We start from the raw sequence: 27,655 nt of genomic DNA, 5'->3' as shown, positions 1-27,655 counted from the left end.
TTTTTAATACATTAATACATTTAATACATTTTAATACATTCTAATACAAGTTCTATCCAAAATTTCTATCAACAGTGAAATATGTGCAGAGCAACACCTGAAAAATCCCATATGTTGGGATCTACCTTGAGGCATTAATCGAAATAAATATATCATGAGTTGTATTCTGTTGGGCCTTTCAACATTTTTTATTAGGATATAAGTATGAAACATGTTTTTGAGTCCATCTACAATTGTTACTGCAAAAAGTAACCACTTACTTTTTGTCAAAGTATCTGAACCTGTAAAAAAAGTTGCATCCAGATATAAGATATTGACCTGTCTGTTTATCTACTCCAGAGATATAGCACTAACTAAAAAGACTTCATTTGGACAAGTACTCTTATACTGAAAAATGCGTCCATAAACTATTGAAGGAAAATTCTCATGTTTTCCCATTTCATTCTGATTAACCGGGGTTTATGAAATAGACCAGAGTTCATTCACTTTATATTTCAGAAAGATCTATGAACATTTATTATCTTTAATAGTTTGTGTCATCTCTGTTTTGAAGTCCTTATTTTAAGGGAAAAAAAAGTGTACATTTTATGACCTGCCAGTGGTGTAATGGAGTATATTATTCATCAGACACTAAGCAGGACAAAAGAATTGTCCTGTCTCACCGTTGGCATTAGAGTAAGGCCTGCCTTGATTTTGGACACTCTCTCATTTTATTGGATTTATTAGCTTAAATTGTAATTATATTTTATTATATTGTGTTATTTTGCATTCCGATATCTTATTTACTAAATTAGTTTGTTTCTCCTCAGATCATTGCCGCTGTTTTGTTTTTAGGCCCATCTCCCTACCTTTTTTCCCTTTTCCCCTTCCTGGGATGTGGGTCCATGGGTTCCCTGCCCCATTCATCATGGAACCAGGCCGAACCAGCCCATGAACCGCTGACAGGGAGAAAGTGAAGAAAAGAGTAAGTAGGAAAACCAGTGGAAAGGAGATATGTTGGTAAAATGTAAACTAATACAAAGATATAGAAAGTGTACTTGATCTACACAGTTGTTTCTAACTGTCACTCTGAAAAAATATGTTTAGGTTGTTTTTTTTTTGAGTGCAGTAGGCAGTGTTAATTCCTTTCACCTGAGTCCTTGTGACAATGGTGTACAACACACAGTGGTGAGGCAAACAAAGGACTGCACAACTTCTGCAAAATCACATTTCATGACATGAAAATTACCTAGGACCAGATACACCACCAGTGAATGGTGTGAGGAGACTATCTAAATCTCAGTCTGAGATGGAGAAATAAAGACCTAAAGTCATAGAATCATGGAATTACTAAAGTTGGAAAAGACCTCTTATGTCATCCTGTTCAACTGTCCACCTGTCCCAAGCCTCTAGCATTGCCTGGGATTATTGTGGCCGAAGCGCAGAATCCAGCACTTGGTCCTGTTGAACTTCATCCCATTGGCCACAGCCCAGCTATCCAGACTGTTCAGATCCCCCTCTATGGCCTTCCTATCCCCTGGCTGATCAACACTACCTTTCAACTTAGTGTCATCGGCAAATTTACTCTGGGTGCATTCAATCCCTACATCCAGGTCATCAGTAAAGATATTAAATGGGACAGGTCCCAGTATTACCTCTGGGGAACACTACTCTTGACCATTCACCAGTTGGATTTAACTTTATTCAGCACTACTCTCTGGACCCAGTCCTCTAGTCAGGTCTTTACCCACTAAGGAGTGTATCTTTCCAAGCTACAGGCTTCCAGCTTCTCTAGGGCATACTGTGGGAGAGAGTGTCAAAGGCTTCGCTGAAGTCTAGGCAGACCACATCAACAGCCTTTCCCTCATCCACCAAGTGGTATCATAATCATAGGAGATCAGGTTGGTCAAACAAGACCTGCCTTTCCTGAACTCATGTTGCCTGGGCCTGATCCTCCAGAGGTCCAGCATATGCTGTGTGATTTCACTCAAGATGATCTTCCCCGTAACCTGGCACCAAGGTCTTGCTGACAGGCCTGTAGTTCCTCTGATCCTCCTTAAGACCCTTCTTATAGATAGGAATCATGCTGGCAAGCCTCCAGTCCTCTGGGACTTCTCCAGTTGAGGAGGAGAACTGATAGATGATGGAAAGCAGCTTGGCAAACACTTCCACCAGCTCCCTCAGCACCTTCGGGTGGATCCCATCTGGCCCTATAGACTTGCGATAGTCCAGGTGGACTAGTAGGTGTCTAATTGTTTCCACCTCAGTTGTGGGGGGTTTGTTCTGCTCCCCATCTTAGACTTTGAGGTCAGGGGGTAGAGTATATTGAAAGAAACAATGGAGTCATGACAAAAAACTGTAAGGGAAGGGAAAAACATGATCTCTTATCTTGCAAACTGGTTCTGAGGTTGAAATGTGTAATACTATTACAGGAAGAGACCCATTTTCATCCTTCTTTTGAAGATATACTGATTTATAATTCCTGGAAAACATACCTCTCAAAAAAGATAGAAACAAATAAAACCCCAAAACAGCAAAATGTCAAAGAGATGTCTTCGTTATAAAATATAAAAAGACTGATATGTGTAGAAAGGGTACAGATGCACAAAACAATACCTGCTTCTGACTTCCACAGTCTTCTTCTTTTTTAAAAAAGTAACATTTGTGAGATTCATATCTGTGCCTAGGAAAGGAGATGTACCCATAGTGCCATTCATGTGCAGAGTGAATCCTCTGGATCTACCAAGAGAGCTTTTTTCCCCACTTCATTAGTTCATTAAGCTTCAAAAAGAGCTGTATTCAGAAGATAACATTGACGACAAAGGAAGTATAAAACTAGAAAAAAAGAAAGAAGGCAACTCATTCCTTCCGTGTTGCTCATTGTATTGGTTGTGACATTTAAGGCATGAACGTCATATTTCATCACTGGTCTACTGGCACATTAAGTATGAGATGACATGTGCTGCATCTTGCATTTTATCCATGATATTGTAATACATCAATAATTCTTGAAAAAATTCTGAATGTATGTATGTTTGCAATGCAAAGTGTTGCTAAATGGCGTGGCAGAATTCTTGGTACTTCATATAACTGTTTGCACACACATATGCATTTTATTCACATAATAAATATCTACTCATAATAATTTAGTGACTTTATTTTCTACGGAACATTTTAAGTGATTTAATCATTCATTACGGTTCTAGAAAAGTATAGTCCCATTTTACAGCAAGAAGATCTAGGTTTATGATATGCTAAAGGTTACTGAACAATTATTGGGGTTACTAATTGACTTCAATTTTTTATAGGTCTGTCAAAATGTTGTAATGTACATATGAAATGCATGACTTATAAAAATGATTTAGCTAATTAGGCCACTTTTAAAGGCCTTAAAAAAAAACACTTTCTAGACAAAGAAAAGTGGTCAACTATAAAATATTCCTGAAAAATTATCAATTCACTTTGCACTTTAATAGATATTTCCTATATAGCATTACAATGAAACGAAAAGCAAAGTAATGGCAAAGTAATGGTTGCTATTACATACGGTAGGAGAAAGGTTTACTGTATTTTATTTCACCATTTTATTTTTGTTTTCTTTCTTAAAATAAGTTGAGACTGGGCCAAGTACATTTGATATTGTAACTATAGTGCAGAAATATGAATTAAAGCAGATAAAATATATGGCAAAATAAGAAAAGTATCTTTAAATCTCAGAACTGTTTTAATAAAGTGTTCTTGTTCATGATTTCATTTCTTCCTGATATGTATCTTATGAATCCTTCAAAAATGAGAGAAAAGACCTCTATTTCCATCAATATTGATCTTGTAAAATTGACTAATAATGTATGTAACATGATTCTGCAGCTGCAACCACTCTCATGGCATTTTAGCGTGCGCCACACTGTTTGAATTGCAGATGATAGTAGGATGAAATCAAAACAGTCCAGATTACAATGGTATTATTCAAAGAGTATAACAATTTATTCAAAAAGTAGTTCAGCTTCTTTCAAGGAGATTACACATACAAAACAGCGCTTGTTAAATCGAGTTACTGCCGTTTAGCTCTGCTGTGCTTAGGTCCATATCCTCAAAGATATGTAAAACCATAACTTCTCCTGCTTTGAATATGATTAGTGAGATTGAAATACCATTCTAGTGGTAGCTAAAGACATTTATTATTTAAAGGAATCTTACACTCTGAGAACACATTATGCTCATCCAAATTCCTCTTAACCCATCTAAAATTCAGGAATTGCACAAAGAATGACTGAATATCAGCCAATCTTAAAGTCACCAGACATTATGGCCCAACAAATGTTTTGAAGATGTTAATCCAGCAGCAGTCATTGTTTAAAACGTAAAACAACAACAAAAACAACAGCAACAAAAATAACAACAACAAAAAACAAATCTTCCCTCTTCCCCCTCCCTCCTCCAAAAAAGTGAAAACAAGTTAGGCAGTTCTGATACTATCTATAGGTTATTCTATGGTAAAGAATATCTATGTATAGACTGCTTTGTATTCAACACCATTAACTTATCTGGCCTTCAAAATGAGTGGTTAAGTCTTAGTGACATTAAAGTTGAAATTTTTTTTCAACTTAACCTATGGTTTCAAAGAAGGACCCAAGATTCTAGGTACCATTTCTTATTTTCTGAAGTATAATGTGTATAAACACCTGAAGTTATCTGTTGGTTTTAGTGCTTTTTATACAAGATTACAGCTGACAACTAAGAGTTTTCAGTTACTTAGTACTCTAATTCAGCGTTTGTGTAATTATAATACGAAAGTGTCAAAGCTGAATATAACTGCACTTGGTTAACTTAAATTTGCAATAGACAGCAAAGAGAAATAGAAGAAATAAATTTAATTATAAAGTATGAACTGCAAATGAATTGAATATTATCTGTTCATGCATGCAGTCTATCAAAATTTATAGAGAATTGAAAGATGATTTCTACTAAAAAAAAAGATGGAAAATAACAAAAATCTATGCACATGCCGGTTAGTAATTTAATTTGGTTTGTTTCAAATTTATCTTCTGTTCAGTGTTAGTAAGAAAATGATATATCTTTCAATTCTTATGATTTTAAGATGTCATATTTTCTGACAGTCTTAACCATCCACTATAGATAGTCCTAACCACAAAGAAAGTATGCAAGCTGTCTTTGTTTAGAGACTTGTATGGAATGTCAAAGACTATGAAAGTTACCACTGAATGGTAAGGGAGTGAGTGCACAATGACCACAGTTTGAACTTTGTATATAACAAAGTTTTTGTATAGTTTGTGAATATATATTTGAATTTTGTATATGTATTTTGTAAATAATGTCCAGGACTAAACTGTTCACCCAAATTTTGAGATTTAAATTTTATTCCCTTTTTTTCCTGAGGGCTTTTGTATCTGTTTCTCCCAGTTCCTGGAAGAGAGCGTAAAATACTACCTAATAAGATTTTTTGGATAATATATAAAGGTTGCTTTCTTGAAGCAGTTCAACTTGCTTAGAATACTAGTAATGGATGCCATGAAAAATTAAAAAGGAAAAAGTAAAAACAACTTTGATTAAGCCAATTTCCTGTTTTATTAAGCTTTGTAATTTGTGATTTCACAGTTCCATAGAGAATTATCATAGAATGGCTTATGTAGGAAGGGGCCTTAAAGATCATCCCCATTCCAATCCTCTGCCATGGGAGGGCTGTCAACACTAGATGAGGCTTCCTAGGGCCCCATCCAACCTGGCCTTCAACACTTCCAGAGGATGGATGTCTCAGCATGCTCTGAGTAAAGAATTTCCACATAACATCTAACCTGAATCTCTGCTCTTTTATTTTAAAGCAATTCTCCTGCGTTCTATCGCTATCACACCATATAAAAAGGCAGTTTCCCTCCTGTTTATGATCTCCCTTCAAAAAAAGCCTGTGATAATGTTGGCCTTATGGTCTGCAATTATGCACTGCTGGCTCATGTTAAGTTTTTCATCTACCTGGACCCCTAAGACCTTTTTAGCATGTTTCTCTCAATGAATCCTTCTCCTAGTCTGTATACATGTCTGCAATTTCCCTGAGACAAGTACAAGGTTGGATTGCTCTCACCTTGTACTTGGCCTTGCCAAACTTCATTAGGTTCACATAGACCTACTTTTCAAGCCTGTCGAAGTCCTTCTAGATGACATCTCTTCGTTCTGTTGTATCGACTACACCACTCAGCTCAGTATCATCAGCAAACTTGCTGAGAGTGCACTCAAGAACCTCATTTATGTCACTGATAAAGATGTTAATATATACTGGTCCCAAGATGTACCCGTTGGGGACACCACACATCACTGGCTTCCACCTGGAAATAGACCCATTGGCAACAACACTCTGGCTGTGACCTTCCAACCAATACTTTATCCACCAAAGAAACCACCCTCCAAGCTTGTATCTCTCCAAATTAGAGATAAGGATGTGGTGTGGGACCATGTCAAAGGCTGTGCACAAGTCCAGGTAGATGATATCAGTTGCTGTTCCTTTGTCTATTGATGCCATCGCTCCATAATAGAAGGCCATCAGATTGATCAAGAACAATCTGCCCTTGGTGAAGCCATGTTAGCTGTCATATCACCTGCTTGTCCCTCATATGCCTTAACATCTCTTCCAGGAGGATCTGCTCCATGATCTTCTCAGGCACAGAGGTGAGGCTTACTGGCTTGTAGTTGACCTCATCTTCCTTTGGAGAAAGGAATATTTCTTAAAATGGGAGTGATATTTCCCTTTCTCCAGGCACGGAGGACTTTACTTGACAGCCATAAATTTTCAAATATGATGGAGAGTGGCTTGGCAACAACATCAGCCACTTCCTTTAGGAGCATGGGATGCAGGTCATCTGGCTCCAACACGGGCAAAATATGTAGTTTTATTGATAGTACGCACAAAAGAATATATGTATTTCTCAAATAATTGGAATTGGAATATTGAAATAATAAATCTTTTTGGAAGGTTTGAATTTATAGATAAAGACTAGTAAGTACCATTTCTTTACATCACACAGACCACCCACTAGTATGTATGCGGGAAAGAATATATCATTGTTTTCTGATTTCTGTTTTTTGATTTCTGTCATTTATTTGAGTATCTGTGTCTGTTTTGCAAATGATTCTCTGTCCCAGCTGTGTCCAGACTCCAAATCTGCAGGAAAGATGCACTGAATCTTTTTTTTTTTTTTTTTTTTTTTGCCTGGAATCCTGCAAATGCACTCTTCAGATTGTACTAGCCCACAGATGTACAACCTTTTGGCTTCCCTGTGCTGCACTGAGTGAAGAGGAATCATCTTGGGCCATGTATAATATAGTAAATGCATTTAAATAACAAACATTTATATATACATATACTTTTTATTAAAACATAAAAAGAGATCAGTGAAAACATAAAACTGGTGGGATATTTGACCTGTTTTTGTAAAAAATAATGCATCATTGCCTAGTTCAATTGAAGCCATTGCAATTCTTAGTGAGTTCCTAAGGTGTTCATCAGAAATTTTTGATAAAAACTTACTCCTTCTGTACGTCACCTTTGAAAACATTTGTTAATCAATGTATGTATTGCCCAAAAATGATGACATGAATAAGGTGGGATTGTGGAATGAGGAGTTCTTTCTCTGGTAAGAAAGTGCTTATAAAAAGTCTGGTAAATAGACATATCAGATGTTTCTTTGAGTTGAATATCCATTTACAATTCAGTGTATTTTATTTGAAAATTCGTAGGTAGTTTATTTATATTACCTGAAAATGGAGTTGTAAATATACCAAATAAATGAAAAAAGAAAGAAAATATCTCAGTAGTCTTGAGATATGTTCTCAGTTTTTTTTTCTCACAACAGAAAGCACCACTGCATATTTTTCACTGTTCACAGTACTGTGTTTAACCAGTGTATCAAGATGCATAGAATTATGTGCCATCACTTCAATCAGCACTGCACTGCGCCCTGTGCCCTACTTTCTGCCAAGACATTGCCAATCACACACCACTGCTTGCTTGTTGCTGAGCAGCGGGTACATGCCTGGGACCAGGCTGGTCTGCTCGGGGAGGGCAGAGGTACTTCCATGATGGCATAGCGCAGGGGGTGGCTGCAGGAGGGGCTGGGTTGGTCTGCATGTAGCCTGTGGGCCATGGGTTGGACATGGCAGGAGTGTCCCAAGGTCTTCTGACATGAACTAAAATTGACATTGGCCATTTCATTTCAAATTTCAGGTTAACTCAGGTTTTTAAGAAAATTATAGATAAATCTAAGAAAATTATAAAAAATATTTTCTTGGAAGTGTTAAGAACTTGATTTATTTTTCTGTACAGAATTGAATATTTATGCTGCATAAAGTTCTGTGATCCTGTGGAGAGGAGCTTCATAATAGGCTAATCTACATTATGAGACTAGCACAGAAAATCATGCTAGACACTAGTAGGAGGGATAGAAAACCTGACAGCAAAAGACACATGAACCCCCTCATCACCCAAGGAAAACAACAAAACAAAGCAACAACATAACAAAACATCATCAAGAACAAAAGTTTTGGACAGCTCCTATAAGTAATGATGCCCCACTCCTTCCCCTCCCCCCCAAAAAAATGAAGAAAGAAACACTAATTAAATCTTTTTTCCATTATGAATTTCAGTTTTGCAGAAGCTTTATTTTCAGCAAAGAATGTTTTGAAGAAATTCCCAGCCAACCTATCTGCAAGTGAAAGTTTTAGTTAGAGGGTTCAGCATACAAATGAAAACATAGAATGAGTTCCAAAAATAGATGAGGAAGTTCTTGATCTTGATCAAGTTCACTGAATGAATTAAAGATTCTGTAGCGTAAAGTACATTATCTGAGAAATGAAGTCACACCGTTCTGGCAGAGCTGCTTTAGGACTAGAGCAGTTCCTGGAAACTTTTGTCATAGGCTGTGACAATTTTGAGGCACATACATCAGGAGATGTGAGGATGAAGAGTAGTTGAAGAGTGAATCTTCCTTAGAGGAAATTGAAAGGGACAACCTACAAGTGTCTTCAACATGATAAATGGAACTACTTTGAAGGCAAAGCATCTGATTTTCAGGAAAGAATATATAAATATATTGGCATAAATAATGTTTGACGATGGGTAAGGGAGAGATATTCATCAGTGAAATGTGGCATCTCTAGCATATTCCTATTAGACCTAGACCTTCAGTGATAATATGACAGTCTTAAAACTCAAATCAAATTAACCATTGAGCATTTCACATTTTGATGTAAGATGTTTGATATGCTGCTCATTTTTATCTTTAATTTTGATTTTCAATTCACTTGTTAACAGAAAGCCATATTCAGGAAGTGAGTAGAGACTAATTGCAAAGTAAAAACTAAGGTTTCTTAAAGGAAACATTAAAAGGTTTTCCAGACCGTTTCAAAATATTTTTTTCAAAATATTATCTAATTTTTTTTTTTTTTTAATTAAAAGCATACTTTTGAGAATAGGATAGGATAGAACAGAACAGAACTGTTCAATTGGAAGAAACCTACAAAGAATATCAAGCCCACTTCAGGGCTAACCAAAAAATTAAAGCATATTATTGAGGACATTATCCAAATGTCTCTTAAATATTGACAGGCACGGGGCATCCACCACCTCACTAGGAAGTCTGTGTCAGTGTCCGATAAATCTCATAGTACAGAAATGTTTCCCAGCACCCAGTCTAACACTCCCCAGCACAGCTCTATGCCATTCCCATCCTGTCACTGGAGATTAGACTGTTAATGCAAGACATTTTCATTAAGAATCTGTGCTGAAAATGTCTGATAATGGCTTTGTTATTTAAATAAGTGTGGATTTTTAGATATGAAGATACTTTTAATTATATGGTGTTATTTTCTGCTCCTAAAAGTTGCAGGTTAGTACTTGCCTGCCAGAGACAATGGTCTAAAATTTAATGTAATGGGAATATAAACTTTAGGATTTTTATTTGTGATTAATAGAAGTTATATACTATGATTTGTGAATTCTTTCTGCATTATACCTACTTAACGTTGTCTTTATTTTTTTTTCTTCCAAAGAGAAAATATACTAAAGGCTATCTAGGGAATAGATACACAGGGACAGCAATAATGTAAGTAACAATAATTGTTTTGCAAAAATGGTCATCAAATGTAAATGAAGACACTTAGCTAGTGGCTGGCTGTAAAAATCTAATTCTACGTAAATGGAGATAACATAGCATTTCAGTTCAGTGTGAAATATAGGATATATTTCTTTAGCTCCAGGCTTTAAATGTAGTGTACTCAGCTCTCTGCAAAGTCAAATAAATATAACTAGTTCAAATGATATATCACATATTCAGGTATATGTTATGAAATTAAAAATTAAATGCAGAAAAATAATGTCTGAAAATCACAAAATTTTCTTCAACTCGGTACTTGAATTTGAAAGATTAAACATGAACTTACCTTATAATTTTCCCTTTTTATAATTCGCTGATGTGACTGCAACTCAGTTCCTGAACTGAGACCAGATCGACTGCAAATAAGTCTATATATCATCAGGGTACCTTTATTCTTTAAAATACACGCTGTAGGATGAGACTGAAAAATGACTTGCAAAGAGTCATTAATAGTAAAATTTCTAATAATCAACTGTGGACTAATGTTTATTTGGTCAGTGAAAACTCTTCAATAAAAGAACCGACTATCTATGGATTTCATTTCATGTCTAAGCATTGAAAAATGCTAGTGTCTTGTTCAACAGTTAAATTTTAAATATTAATTTTGGATAGAAATTACAATAATTTTAATAATTTATCATCTTATTTTTTCCACAAGAAAGGCTTTTAATTTTGTTTTAATTTGTTTTGTTTTAGTGGGAGACTGTAGATAACTCCCAATAGCCTTGCAGTACATGCATTTTAAGATTGTCCTCAAACTACCACTATGAAAAGAATATATGTGTTGTTTTCATAATATTGCAGGTAGCCTTCTAAATTACAATATTCAGTATAATTTTTGAAGGTAATATAATAAAAATATTATATAGAATATTTGATTTTCATCAAAGAACTGTGGGATAAAATGAATTTTAACCTTTTCTGATTTATTGAGTAAAGAGTGATTTTTACTAACGATCTTTCAGTGAAGAGATTAGCACACGGTAAAACTTATACTGTCTCAAAGTAGTCAGACTTTATTTTTAAAGAATGACTAATAGATAAATGAACTACAAGTTTATTTTTGTATGGTTGATATCACAGTTTATTTAACAACTTTGCTGAATGTGCAGTCTGACAGTAAACAATCGTCTAATTTATGAATTAAATATCTGATCTCATTGCTTAGAAAACCAACAAAGATGGACCAGCTATCTATCTCTGTGGCTAACATAGCTGTCTTCCTTCTGAAAATATCAGTAAGGTTTTTATGGTGATCAGAAGGAGCCAACAGAACTCTTCAAGATGAAATGTATTTTCACACTAAATGTTGGTTCACCGGTTCCAAATAGCCAATAAAGAAAGCATGGATGCCTTCACAAACATGTTTTATCTTTTTTTTTTTTAAAAAAAATCAAAATAGACATCCTGAAATAATGTGGTTAAACTATTAGGATTAACGTGCTGAGGACAGTTATTCATCAACCTTTTTTTTGTTTTATTTAACTTTCTGGCTTATGGGTATGAAGAAGACTACCAGCAGATTCTCAGCTCAAAATGAATATTTATATCAGAAAATTTATCTGAAATGCAGGCATGAAGCTCAAGTGCTTTCTGAAGAACAAATATTTGGGTTGTTTTTTAGTACACAACATACATGATTTCAATTGCAACTGTATGAAAAGTATATGAAAGATTCTAGATGTGCAGTCACAGGGAACATGGAAAATATCAGATCACGTTATAATCCCAGACAGTTGTAAAACCATTTCTTAGAGATTTCTAGAAGAAAAGTTCTAGTTTTAAATAGTCTAAATACCACTGAATTCTTCATTGCTTACAAGAGTCACTTATTTATCAGGAGAATATGTGTCTATTCTATTTTCACATGTTTTTCTTGAAAAAAATATTGTACCCTTTCTTTTTTTTTAAGTATCACCAGCAAGAAAAGATAGTTCTGACCTGACCATCGCTCTGTGACTAAATCTCAGTTAGTCACAAAGAAGAAAGTCTTTGGTGTCAGAACTCATATGTCCTAACTATCCGTGACCTTTGAGTGCCTGGAAGTGTTCCTCAAAGGAAGGACTTTTTTTCTCTCTGAATTGTTAAGCTGATGACTCTGTTATTTTAAAGATCAGGACTTTTTGTTTTCCTAAAAGGACATTTACATGTGAGAAAAAAATAATTCTTCCTTGAGACATTTTGGTTGTCACTTCTGTCATTTTGAAAAATAAAAATAAAGATCAACCTAAGATATGATGACTCTGCAGTGGGGTATTTAAAATTGCTTTCTGAAATCACAGAGCTAAGGCAGATCCAGTAATTTATTCTGCTTTTTGACATCCGGAATATATAAAATGTTGCCTAAATTTACCTGCATTCTGGACAAAGCCAAATTGTCTTGAAAAAAGACCTCTGTAAAGATAGAAAATGGTATTTTGATGGGAATTTTGCATTTAGAGCAGAGAAATTATCCTAAATGTTATTGAATTTGAAGCAAAAAAGCAGTTACTGCCATGGCCTGCATGCAGTTTTACTAAATGACTTTCTCTTACTGTGAATGCTGCAGTGAGTGACAATAGATCATAGTGAACAATTATGAACTTCTTAGCACTCTTACATCAGACATTGGCATAGACATACTGAAATTCAGAAGGAATTCTTAATAAACTACTTGAAAAAAATATCCTGAAACTCTCTGGAGCCATACAAGTTCACAGACATTCTCTCTTAATTCTACCCTTAAATGTCAATTTTTTGAAAAATGAAAGGGTTGATGTCCAGCATGGTTTCTCATTTGTAATGGAACATTAGGCTTCCCTTGGGCACTACACATCAAATTACTGTAACTTGTCCCAAATGTTATTCAACAAAAGTAAACAAACAAACAAAAATATAAACAAAAAAACTTTTGAAGTTTTACAAAAGAAAAATTTATTTCATCAAAAGTTACTATGTATATTCATCTGGGTAACTGAATCTTAGCAGTATCTTAAGAAGTGAATCATTAAAAAAGGGATTACAAACAGTATTTTTAGATCTGACTTCTAATATTATATTTTTAAATATGGATGTGTCAGTTGTGCTCATAAACATAATTAGATATAATATGCGGAACTGTTCACTTTTCCATCATGTAGAGGTTCTTTTGGGAAAATTATGTTCTTTTTTATTTATAATTCAAATTAGATGACTGGAGAAGACTACAGTAAGTGATTCTTCAGTATTATCATTAAGCCATCAAACTCAAATTTCATAGAACAAATAGAGTTTAGAAAAAAAAAAAAGTAAAGCTGATGCATGTCAACTTTACTCTCTGCCTTCCAAAAAACTCCTTATCTACAGTGGAAGGTGTAGACTTAAACTTTTTGTCCCCCAGAGATTTTTATTTTCCATAGAACACAGCATTTGTCTTTGCTATTTGAAAGGACAGCATTACTGCTCCTTTTTGAAATGGAAAAGTAATGATGGCTTGCTGCTGTCATTACTGCACATTACCCAAAGGTTATGACACAAGCATTGTTCAAATACAGCAAGTGACTAAATAGGAAACATATTTTCAGCCTCAAATCTCTTTCTCAAAGTGTTGTTCTCAGTAAAAAATAGAGCTCAGAATATGGGAAAAACAGACAAACATATTTTGATTTAGATACAAGAATTGATATCCTGTTGCCTAGAGTTCTGTAAATGATTTTAGTTAGCTCTCAGTTTGAAAGTGCTATGCAAAATTCTGCATGTGAATAATTCCCAGTAGAATACTTTTTGCAGTAGAATAATTCATAAGAATCTGTGGGCAATTATATTTGAAAAAAATATTTTAAAATAAATTGAACTTCTTTTCCCTGGATAAATATTGTAAACTTACACGCAAGATTTATAGGCTTTCAGACAAGGCCTTTTGAAAGCAACTATTGATTTGGGGTATGTGACTCAAATAAAGTTACAAACATTTATCATCTATTGCAAAAGCTTAAATGGCATATAAGATGTGGATGGATCTTAAGTTTGGTTTCCATGCAGATGTAAATTTTATTTGACTCTAAAAACTAGAACTTGACTGTTCCAGTTTGCTTACATTGATGGATAATCTTCACACTTTTTATGACTTTTGAAAATACGATGTTTTCCCAATCTCATCTGTATACATCCATGCATACTCTGGATCTTCACTGCATGTCATTCTTAAAGAGTTACAAAAATGTTTGAAATATAAGAGGAAGATATTATTTGGATTCTGAACAAAGCAGTGATTTCTTTTTTATTAGTCAAGATAGAAAACAACATATGTCTAAAGGATCAGAAAGTCATATACTCAGCTATTTGAGAATACAGTTAATGTACAAAAAATAGAGAAAAAAAAGAGTTTAGTTCCTCTCCAATCTGCATGCATGAAAGAGACAAAGACAGACTCTGAGACATAATATTTTCTTTTTTTAAAAAAAATCTTGGTTGAACAATAAGACCTGATCTCACAAGCAGCTGTGAAAAAAATGTTTTGTCAGTTATACACATAAGTTATACTGATAAGTTTAAAGATAATATGACTAGATTTTTGACATTGAAGGCATGTATAATTAACTTTATATTTAAGAAAAAAGTAACATGGAAAAAAAAATATTATTAAAGTACTAAAACAAGACATTATGACAAATTGTTTTGAAATTGCAACTACTTTCGTTCAAGAAGTTCATATATGAATCGATATTTTCTATCACAAATTCATTTCTGGTAAAAAAATGATACTTCAAAAAACGTGTCAGTTTCAAGTTTCAGTTTTGATCTAATCAGTGGGAAAATATTTGCTGTCATTGCTAATGTTCAAGAAAAAGCTGTGAAACTAACTGTACTCTTATTTTCATATTTAACGCTAGCACTGCAGCTGTGGTTCTAGGCTTTCACTGCTGCTTGTTATCTTAGCTAGTCTGAGCTTTTCCATGCTTATGAAAAAGCTAAAGATTGTGCTACACTGCTTTCCTACAATGCATACTACAGATGTAAGAGGATGACAACTTCTCTTCCTTATGGCTAGGATATGTAAAGGATATGTTTTGGATTGTACTCAGATAGAAAGATGATAATCTCTCATGCTGCACCAGAAGAAAATAGGTGAAATTAAAAGGACAGATATAATTCCATCTCAATTTAGACTGAGATGTGATTAAATTAAAAAAAGGTTTAAGAATAAAAAGTACAGAAAGAAAATGATAACTCCCTTTCTCAGAAAAAAAAAAAACAGAATTAGTATAGGTTACCAACAAGAAAACAAGAAAAGTCTGAAATAGATTTGTGTTTCTCTTATTAGTTTTTAAATGAAAAGCATCAGAATAGTAAAGAAACAAATGGTCAGAACTGCTGTTCATTTTAGTATCAGTTACCATATGTCAAATGAAACACAATGGTGACTTCCAAGACAAGGATGCCAGTCGCAGGAAAAATCCTGTTCTCATTGCCAAAAACTCTAAAGGACTGATCAATATCATTTCATATGTTGTGTATATTTTACCAGAATCTCATAAGAATAAAAAGCTGCTGTTTAATGGGCTTCTATAGGACAAATAGAAACAACAGAGCCCTGGGCTTACAGAAAAATTTGCTTCCCATTACATCATTGCTTCTGGAAAAACTGAAAGCCAACTGCAACTACAGATATGTATTTTATAAAATAGGCAATAGATAACTTGTTCATGTGTTCCATTGGGCAGTTTCCTTTAACTCCAACTAAACAATGACAGATCTTTTCAGATGAAAATCATTTGCAAGTGCACTCCAGTTCAAGAAAATCTGTCAAATACTTTTGTACAGTGATAAAACCAAATATGAAAAAAAAAGAAAGAAAAATAATGCTTAATGTACTCAGTGGAGTTATCATAACATCACATACACCTTAGAATGCTCTGTTTTACTCCTTATACTTTTCCTTATAGAACTTCCAATTTCTCCTCAAAACTTACCTTCCACCATGTGGTGGAACACTGATACCCTATGTCATATAGATTTAATTTTTGTGCAGTTTTCCTCTCTTCTTGGAATTCTCCATACTTTGTGAAATCTTTCTGAAAATAATCAAAATCCTTAGAATTGAAACCCTATTAGTATTTTGTAGAATATTTATTTGGAAAAATGAAAATTATACATAAATGAAAATGAGGCATGACTGTCAGCATAAGATCTCTATATAAATTCATAACCCTTAAATTCTCTAGTTAGGTTAAATGCATTGTTCTTTTCATTTGATAAAATCTATTTAAAGATGTATGACTTAGTCTTCTCACTGAGTTAGGAGAGTTAGTTTTCTCTGCTAAAGTTTTTGAATGAGTATCGGAAGCAATATTTGACATGTCTTTTCTATTTTTTTTTCTGAATACATGCATCTGAATGAAAAACCTGAAAAAAAAAAAAAGAGAAAAAAGAGAGAGAGGAGGAGGGGGTGAAAGTAAAAGTCAGAAGGTCAGGAAGGCCTGGACACTCATCCAATTTAGCAATATGCAAAAGTAAGATATATGTGACTTCTGTTTGGTAAAGGGTAGCTGGGCAGCCTGGTTTCCAAGCCACAGAGAGAAGGCTGACAACTCCACATGTACTACCTGAGGTGGGGGGCAATAATAAGTAAGTGTTAAAACCATTATTTTCAGAATTATTTCCTCAACAAATTATTACAATACATATATTTATTTTTCTGTATTTTTCATAAGGGAAGTAATTTATCGATTTAATCAGAATATTATCTGTAAAGTGCAATGTACATTTCTGTAGGTAGTTTACACAAATATTTTAAAATTTTTAATACAAGTTTCTATGCATTTTGTGTAGTAATTGATGTAATAAGCAGATTTTTTTGAGTAATGTCAATGGTTTACGGGCGTTAGGCCTGATTCCGTGACGAAGCGGATGGGGGACCCACAGGCCCACGACCCGGGAAAAAGGGGGAAGGGGAAAAAGGGTAGGGAGATGGACCTGAGAGCAAAGAACAGCAGCAACAATCTGAGGAGAAACAAACTAATTTACTAAATAAGATATCGGAATGCAAAACAACACACTATAATACAATATAATTACAATTTAAGCTGATAAATCCAATGCAGAGAGAGAGAATGTCCCAAAATCAAGGTAGGCCTTACTCTACTACCGACGATGAGACGGCTGGAGAGCGAGGTGCTGCCAAGACGAGAGACGGGAGGAAGAAGGGATGAGTCTTGTGATCTGCAAGCTTTTATACTGCGAACTTTTATCTTTTCCCTCCGGCTGGAAAATGGTAACAGAGGAGCAAAGTACCATGGGGACTGTAGTAGTCCTTCTCTTCTGAGAACCAGGTACATTCACTACATGATGTTATGATGTGGAGTACCAATAACCGAAAATCATAAAACCATGACAAGTAAATTGTTTTAAATGTCAAACTTTGTTTTATTTTTTATTCTTACATTTATCATCCATATAGCCAAATTAAAATGTGAATTCAAAGTCTGAAAGTTAATCAAACAAGCTTGATAAAGAAATTAATTTGCAAGATAATATGTTCCCTAACTGGAAATTGTAAATGTAATAAGTTAACCATTTCTTCAAGGTTAATTGGAACAAGTTAATTGATTGTAAGGCTACTTACTCTGATTGCAGGATCTCTGTGATGATCCACTTCAAAAATTCAACCACCAGTTTGACTTTCACCAGTAGAAAATGTCCTTTCTGGCTCTGGTTCTGCCTTACTTATTGGTAAACAGTGATTTGGATGAAGTATTCAAGTTATACCCTATCTTCTTTGCCTTGTTTAACAATTTCTGTCTATATGGCTATTGAAATCTGATATGATAAGAACAGAAATAGAATGATTTTATGGCCATTTCCTCTAGAATGCTCCATAAGTCTCAGTTTCTATATAGCTCATCCCCCTTTTAGCTCTACAATATTAATTATTATTTCTGGGAAGTTAACAAAGTATTTAACAGTCTAATTGTGAAGGAGAATAATCTCTGTATTTCACTGACTCTTCTTCAGCATTGTTTCAGTTTTCTGAAGTACTAAAAGGTCTTGGCAATTTAAGAGCTTTTACACAAGCTTAATGGATCCTAGAAGTGATGTATATCTCTTGTGTACTTTAATTTGAGGAATGTCTTGGAAATCCATCAGTGTTTAACAAGGAGGACTGTTGACTTTCTTATTCACAGTTGCCTCAGATATTGATTTTTGCTTTTCTCTGAAAAAGACTCTTTTCCCCATTAATACTGTTTCTACAGGTCAGCCACTCTTTTTCTGATCCCATCTCTGCATGCGTAAGGAAGAAATGCATTTCTCATGTTTGACTGGTCTTCATCAGCTTTTCATCCAGCAGGTTAATCAGCAAGGCACGCTCTTATTTAAGTTTCAATTTGGTTTCTCCTCACCTATCCTTCCAAGTTCCCAGCAAACTCTTTGCTGAATGTTTTCACCAATAATCATGTCTTGACTCTCCCTTTAAAAAAATATAAATGTTCCAGCTCAATTTTATGAGCTGCAAAGTCACATGTTGAGCCAACAGGAAGCTCTCCTTTTTGTTATCCCATAGATCTATAGACCTGTGCCTTGCTGCAGGGAAAGGTTTTGCTTCTCTTAGTGTTACATTCATAAAGAAACAAAGAACAATCAAACAAATAAAAAACAAACACAACAATCAACAGCCCTGCAGTCATGTCTTTAAAACTATTTCTCTACAGCCAAGGATATAGTTTTCTTTACAAGTAATAGGAAAAATTATTTTCTTATTTGAGGTTCCTTGATGCTGTTGAAAAACTATGTCTCCTACTACTCCTTTTATATTGACAGTTATTGTAACAGGATAGCATAGATCTTAACAGGTAAAATTATACTGTTCTTGTTTTTCTTTTCTTTTGAAATATATTTACTCTCAGTATGAATATTCTGTGATTCTGTTGAAGAAAAATGATCATGTAGTTTCTAATTTTAAGATTACCTGAGCCCTTCAGATATCAATTTACCTCTCATTTCCAAATCTTTGAGTGTTCTTATATCACTTATGAAATCACAGAGATACTGCTTGACTCTGATGGTTTTTTGTTTGTTTGTTTGTTTTATCAAGGCTTTATCATACTTCTGTTTTGTTTCATATTCTCATAAACAGGGCTCATATGAATTTATCTTAAATGATTTTCATGAAGATTTATATTGCTCATTTGTATTTCCATATCATTGATTATAGAAGGTAATTTGTCAGAGGTAAACAGAAAGAGAATGCAATAGATTGTTCCTAATTATTACAGTAAAACAAAGTGTATGTAAGAAACACAGAATAAATGAAAATGATGAAAGAGAACTGGCAGAATTCATTTACAAATTGCATTTTTCTCAGCAATGCTAATCTTCCATTAGGAAAGCTGTAGGTCCGGGTAAACATGTATACAACTATTTTGCTATTAACCTTTTTGTTATTTCATCAGATAGTTTCTCCATTGCAATACTATGAGCATTTTTAACTCTGTCTTCTCCTCACTTTTCAAAGATAATGTATAGGGTAGAAAGTAAACAGTTTAGTAGTTCTGTAATACTCTAGGGATCCTAAATATTTTAGGATTAATTTTTTAATTAAAATTAAGTGCTACGTGTGAAATTTGATGCTGCAAACCCAAGTGCAGTTTTCTGATTATATAAAACATGCTGAAGGATTTTTAATCTAGTTTGTACAGCCATATGGTAGGAAATGTATTGTTTCAATGTGTTTTAAGATCAGAGATGTCTGGAGAAACTGACATACTCCACTGGAGAAGTAAAAGTAATAAGGAAAAGGTGCTCTCAGAGATACAATAGCATTTAGAAAAGAAGTGTTAACAGACCCTTCTGAAGCCAAATAATCCATAACGAGATAACAAGATGTTTAACAAAGAAGTCACACCATCAAGGTTACACAAATTAGCAATTTCTTGTTCAGATTATAATTCCAATCTCCACAGTGTTCTGTGGTTCCAGTAACAGATTAAATAATAATAATAATTAGCTACTTCTCTAGGATTTCTTCAAATGCACGCACAAGTTTAATGAATGTTAAAAGGATATTTGTACACAGAATGTTCTTGTGATACAGTTACTTTATGAAAGTTGGAGAATACACGTGGAGAAAGCACATGCAATGCTTATCCCTAATTATAAGATTTCTTCATGTTATTAAAATAAATGCATGCTGGTTCAGCCATGTCTAGCATGAAAGTACTTGTTTTTTTCAACATGTTTTATTTATGAAACAGAACAGAAAACTAAGAGAAATGAGTTGCTGCACGTTTCCATATTATTTTCAAATAAAACATTAAGTTTCTAATGTTGATAATGACAAAATGGCTACCTATTTACTCTAAGAGTTTATGTCATACATATTGACATTTTTTCCTTTGAAAAATAATATGCTAGCAAGTCTCACCAATCTGAAATACAATTAAGCTAAAAGCTTATTGTTGCTGATGAAAAAGTTTTATCTTGCTTACTTTGAACTTTCATACACAGTCCACAGTTGGAGGTATCCAACAGATTATTTTGTGTTTCATGATCTAAAATGTGTCTTTATTAGATTTGAAGACTTCATTTACTTTGATGTAATACAAGTCCTGATACATCCTTTGTGGTTATTAAAAAAGCAGCAATTAAAATAAGTGAATGCTTTTAGACATCAGCCATGCAGAGCAAACACAAGCTTTTCTGTGTAAACTTGGTTCTAAACTTCTGAAGGTTATGCTGTGTTAGAACACTGAGAGAGCAGACTGACACCTCCTCATGAGGGGCAGAGTCTACACCACAGTAACAGAATACATTCAAATTAAGAGAGTTGCTTTGGGGAGGAGAATAAGTCTGTTCAAGTACTTATACAATAGACATTGCAATCTTGAATAAGAAAAGTACAGCTCAAGACAGCTGGTGTAGGAAACATATGACAAATGCTTTTTTGCATTAAAAATGCACCTTTCGTATGGGACTTCAGAGTAGTAGTTCCTTTGTAAAATATTGTAATTCTAATAAAAGAAAATCCAAATTATCCAAGTATTACAGAACAATCTCATTAATAATATATTGATTTCAAAAGATATTATTATTATTATTATTATTATTATTATTATTATTATTATTATTATTATTATTATTATTATTATTATTATTATTATTATTATTTTAAGATTGTTTTACGTGAATTTCCCACTACCTACTAGTACTCATTTTCTAGGGCTCCTTCATGCTCAGAAATTTCAGTCTTTTCAAGAAGACTGGCGGAGAAATCACAGTGAGTGACCAGCCTCCAGAAGAACATGAAGACTGAGTGTGCAAGCTTCTGCATGTGGGGGCATGTGTTTGTGAGGATTTCTTCACTCCTAGATCTCCCTGGAATTGTTGTATTCTTTTCTTGAGACTGTTTGTTTACTTTCCATTTGTTCCAATCTCAGTTACTATAAAAATCTTTATGTTGTGCAGTACTTACCAAGGTTTGTCTCATGCCATATTTGTGGAACCTAAGCTAAAACAAGATAAATGATAAATAATTTTCTTGCAATCAAGTGACATGACAGGCTAAAGCATCTCAGGTGAAGACAGCTCTTAAGATCCTGCATTATGGCTTCTATAATGGAATAAAATCTTAATGCAATTTAAATAACTTAAATGACTTTTTGAATAAATGTCTCCAGTACTTCCATCGACTGAATGATGGAAATATATTGATTCTTTAAAAGATTTTTCTTTCTCAGGTACTCTGAAATAAACAGTAAAATTCACAGTATTCTGTTGTCCTGTGATGCTCTGGTTTTCTCTGTGAATAAGCAATAATTTATTCAAAGATCTTTAGAATGTCATTTGAGAGAATTGAATGTTCTGCTGTGATGTCCTTTTTCTTAATGTTCATCTTCAGAAATGGAATACAGTATTTCTTGAGTTTTCCTTACATGTTGACTTTTTCATATAGTTACCTGCCTTACTGAGCATCAAAATGACTGAAAGGTTACTCTACTTTTTCAGGTTTCTAATTTCAATTATGTAGTTTCTTAAACATTTTGCTCAGGTTGCAAAAGACCATCAAGATCATCAAGTCCAACCACAAAGCTTCAGCTTCAAAGATGGACAATATACCTAAACTATTTCATGCCACAAATCTCAATGAATGTGATATCAGAAAATATTCTTTTAATACTAGCAGTTTTGTTCTTGTCTCCCTGTATTAGTTACTGTGTTAAGTCCCTACTGTCATCCTACTCAGCAGAACTAGGAAAGTGTTCTTAATTTGACCCACATAATCTGAAAGATCTTCAGTCATGATTCATCTCTCCAACAGATACTAGAGAACAATCTCTTGAAGTATCACTGGAGATCTGTGGATTCAGTGAAAAGGTTGTGTTGGAATGAATGTTATGTACTTTAGGAGAGTAAGAATTTCAACCTGTATCTTAGGACAAAGCTTCACTGTTGGAAGTCCCAGTATCTGTTCCATTCAGTTACTTTTTCTCCAAAATATAAATATCAATATATTTGTTTTCATATGATAATTTTGTATTTGATGCATTACTTATCGTTATATATATACATATATATATATATATTAACGTGTGATCAAGTTGTTGCAATTTAGAACTGTAAATGATAAAAGGGGTACCTTGGAGTTACAAACCTTCTGTTTTTGTGCTTCAGATGTGTTGAAGCGAGCATAAAATTTCTGCTACTGTGTAAGAGTCTGAATATAGCTCTTGCATCCCAGATGAGTAATTAGTGAACCTTAAATTTGTATGGTGAAATGGCACTGTGGGCTCCTTTGAGTTGCAGAAGATCAACATGGTGAGATGCACACCATGAGATTCTGACCTCATGTCTCATTTGTATTGCCTCCAACTAGGGCTAAAGAAGGAATTATAGTGAATGGATACACTGTGTCTCCCTCTCCATCTACTTTTTTAAAAATGTTTTCAGGAAGTGGTGTGTGTTCACCTTGCATTAGATGAGGCTTTTGGATTAGAAGAACATTTATACTATCTTCACGCACTTTAGAAGCTGGGCTACAAATTTTTGGAGTATCTGAGTGTAAACAATTTCAGATAGTCCTTTTGATACTGGTGTTAAACACTTCCAGAAGAATAAAGTATAGTTCATGGCTTTTTTTCCCCCTACATTTCCTTTTTTTCCAAGTATTAATACTCAGTATCCTCTGGGTTCTCTATTTTTCACTGTTTTACTCACAGACTTTGGTAGATGATCTGAGTTTCTACATTAGATAAGGACACTGGGAAGGTAGTTCAGGCTGATTTTAAAGCCCTCCTTAAAGTTATCCAGGAGGACAGCAAAAACAAGGAAGCTGTTGAATCAAATGAAGATATTTTATGATATTTCTCAAATATTCTTAATTTAAAGGAAATTAAAAATCTAGCTGATGTATGCTTCAAGCAGTCTATCTGTGTAACTTGGGCTTGCTTAATAATCCTTTGTAAAGTTAACATGAGTGCACACCTTGGCATGAGAAATCTCACAACTGTGTTAAGGCTTACATACATAGCCTTGGAATATTTAATGAAATACTTCCAGAAACTGGGAGCAAACTTGTTTTGGAGAAGGCTCCAAATTAGATTTGCCAATCTATAATGCTGCAGTAATAATAAGTTTTATACTTGGCACAGCATAAACTGGAAAAACACATGGTATCTAGAGAAAATGTATCGATGCAGAGTGACAGAACTGTAAAGGAAAATCCCAATTCTTGCTTTATTGATCACTTAAAGAACTTACAGAATTTATGTCTTTTCCTGGTCTATACTTACTTTTATGAATATAATATTCTGAGGAGACATGATGAATTTCTAGGATGCACTTCTCACTTGTTCTACACTTACAAAATTAAAAATGAAATAAAGAATTCTGACTTACTGTAAAACTAGCTGGGTCTTATCAAATCTAGACTAGTATGAAATTTCAAACTTGAATCTGGAAGTAACAATAATAATACTCATCGTCTTCATCCCCATCATAAACAACAAAAAAACGTCAAAGATGGACTTGGAATGTTAGACTTCAACCACTTCCAATATAGATATTCTACCATTGTCATGTTATCAAAGGAGTCCAGATTCAAAATGACAGAAAATGTTGTAATAGGGAATATATTTGTTCACTGTATATGAAGAGCCATTTTCAAACTGTAAGACATAAAAGCTGAAGAATCTTGCCTGTTGGTTTTGGCTTTGCATTTTATGAGAACTGTTTTAAATAGCTCAGTTCTCTCCATAAGGTCTCTTGCTTAATTTGCTTCTGGATCATTGCCAAAATGTATTTTATTGTGTTTTAGTCTTACTTTAGTTAATTCTACTTGAACAGTGCATTGGATAAGAGTTTCTTTTTCAGCCTTTGTGGAACTGTAGACTTAAATGAATTATTTCTCTTCCTCAGACATCAAAAGATTGCCCCAAACTTCAACCATTTAGCCTGAGATACCTACCTTATCAATGAAAAAATGACAGTGATTCATTTAGTTGATATTGTCCTAAATAGAAGGAATAAATGGCTCTGGGAAGTTTGTTTGCATTGATTTCTTCAGACAGTACAGAGATTGTACGTGTCTGTGTTTTTCATGTTGCTGGAAACAGATTTTTAGACATTCCAGTCCTGAATAAATTTCTGGTAAGAAAAAAAAGAATAAGTAAATGGCGAATGAAGAAATACATGTCATCAATGCAAAGGTCTCAGAATAAGTGTCCCAGCTGCAGAATATATCTATAAGAAATCTCTCCAGTGCTGATATTCAATTCATTAGAAGTAATGTTCACCATCCTATTGGATATTGAATTTTAACATTATCTTCCCAAATACCTTATTAATACATGAGACAGCTGAGGTGGAGATGTCCCCAGAGCCACTGGACTTTAATCTTTGCCTTGTAACTTCCTAAATAACATAAAACTTGAATTCTGAATTCTGATAACATAGAAGTCACATTAAAACATTAACTCTTCATTTAACTAAGTATAGACTAAAGACAGCTCTCAAATATGAAAGAAAAAGTAAAGTTTCTTTAATAATTTTCTTTTAACTATTAAATAAGAATAAATCCTGGAAATATTTGAGTGTTCTTAATAGATTCTTTTTGAAGAAACAAATCATATAGTGGCTCTAGACACTATGTGGGTGAATGGCAAGAGATTCATTTCATGTATAATAAAATGGAAAATGTTGACTATGAGACAGGTTGGATGCTGACCCTCTAATTTTGTTAGTCCATCTCTGTTATTGGAAGATTCTGTCACCATTTGCTTACAAAAATGTATTGTATTGAGTTATGATAATCAGTAGTGATGTAATTACTGGTGTGGGGGGGTGAATAAGTGAGTGGAATTTGCACTTTAGTCACCTAGATTTTAAATATTGTAAACTTTTTTTTTTCTTTTTCTTTTTTCCCAAGAAAGAAAAAGACATTCAGGCTTCATCCTCTTGGAACTCATATTTTGACTAGAAACAGTGTTAGGATAGTTCATGTTGTGTTATTGTGTTTAGAGTTGACTCTATGGCAAAGGGAAAGCAAAACCATTCATTTTTACAGATATGTATTTTCCAAGCATTACTAACACCAAAATCATTTTTTGAGCTTTGGACAAACATATTTCTAATCCTGTAATGTGGCATTTTTGCCTGTGAGCCTCTTTCAAAAGAGGTGTCATGAAACTGTGATTTTTGATACTGTGTATGGTTGCATCAGTACATTTAGTGATTGTTTCCCACCTCCTTATGACTTGCAGATGGTGTGCTCCCTTTGCCATGCCATCAACAGATGTAGCATGTTGAGAGAGTTAGACTGCAATAGTATGGAATTTGCTAATTATTGTCTCTACTGTTCTTTAATAGAATCAGACCACTTTTTCCTCTCCCTCCTGCTCCCCTGCTTTTTCCAGCTTTCAGGGCTATAATTCATATTACTCATTCAAAGGTGTGTTTCTTCCAATTTTTATGGAAATAGTACAGGAAAAAGGGGTTGAAGTTACACCAAAAAAAAAAAAAAAAAAGGAGACGAAGTTATAATGCATTGCATAGGCAGATTTGAAATCAATTGAAAATTCATTCAACAGAGTTTAAAGTTTTAATTAAAAGTGTCTGTTTATCTTCCTTCTCCTCTGTCAGTTTAGTTAATGATCAACTTGTGTTTACTAACGTTATTCAGAGAGACTTGTCCTAGGTCCTCAGTATGTGAGGTAGGGAATGACAAAGGTGTATTTAATCATGTTTCTTCTACCTCAAGACAAAAGATGCACTGATGAAGTAATTCTTTCCATTGGCAAAACTGGGCAAAAGTGTATAAAGATGTATGTTTTTACTGTTGTTGTTACATATACTATAAACATTTCATGTGACTCTAGACAAGTATTTAAGGCTTGGCAGGTAAGAAAAAAGTTAGGAGTTTTAAATTCACAAGACTATAATTTCTTCAGACCCTTGTGAATAAAAGTGATAGCTGATAACATGAGGAGCAGGCAGCCTGACCCAAGCCCACGTCTTTCAACTTGAGTATCTTTAACTGGCTAGTTATATTCTTCTTGGCTGCAAAGCAGTCCAGTACTATGAAAAAAATACTATCGATAGCTTGGTGAGAATACCTAGCCTGAAAGTGTAGCAGGTAAATTTAGACATTAAGAGCGGCTCTCTGCTGTTTCCCCAGCTCCCTGGAAGAATGCTGTGACAAAAAGACTTTAACTGAAGTAGCAAAAAATTCTTATTTCTTTCCTCTGTAACGAAAACATCTGTAGCCTGAATCCTTGCCCTGGGAGCTAGACTTGTTCCAGACTGGTAAACTGAAGCTTAAGGAAACCTTGATATTTATCTATTTAGTGTGGACCAGGTAGGTTCCGTGCACAGGTCTAGAGCTGTTTGAGCAAGATTTCTGGACCAATTCACTTTCTCCTTAAATTTTGCTTGAGTTACTTTTATGTATTTTTGTCTCTGATCTCTGTGCAACTTGGACGTTTGTATGTTTGAGTTAATTTGCTTTTTTTTGTGCTTTGGATGTTATTATATTTGCTACAGATTAGTTGCATTTATGTTTCTTTTCCCTTCAGTTGTAGTTAAAGTAATTCAAACACTAGTCTTCATAGGCTCATGCTATTTCTAAACCCTCCCAGAATTTTCCTTATAATGTATCTTTTCCAGAGGTTTATCTTTCCTATGGAAACCTTACAAGATTGATTTGAACTTCAGATAATGTCACTCCTCCACATATTAAGGATTCTGTCATGTGAACATTTTCTCCATCTATGCATTGAACGTCTGGTTTCTGTAACACTTGGACTTTTCCCGTTGTCTTGAAATCTGACTAGAAGAGACAGATGAAGCATTAAAATGAGGCTTAACACTCTCTGTGGAACCGAACTCAGTTCAGCTCAGCACTCATGATCCTGTCTTAATATTCCTATAGATACCAGTTATTATCAGTATAGGTGATATATCTCACACCATTAATCCCATTCTGGAACTCCATTAAAGTACATACGAGATAATGCTATACTGACTCAACCAATTTCAAAAGTGCCAGATCATTAAAAATTTTATTATTT

The sequence above is a fragment of the Numida meleagris genome, chromosome Z (genome assembly GCF_002078875.1).
Source record: "Numida meleagris isolate 19003 breed g44 Domestic line chromosome Z, NumMel1.0, whole genome shotgun sequence".
NCBI classification, from domain to species: domain Eukaryota; kingdom Metazoa; phylum Chordata; class Aves; order Galliformes; family Numididae; genus Numida; species Numida meleagris.
This window is presented reverse-complemented; position numbering follows the sequence as displayed.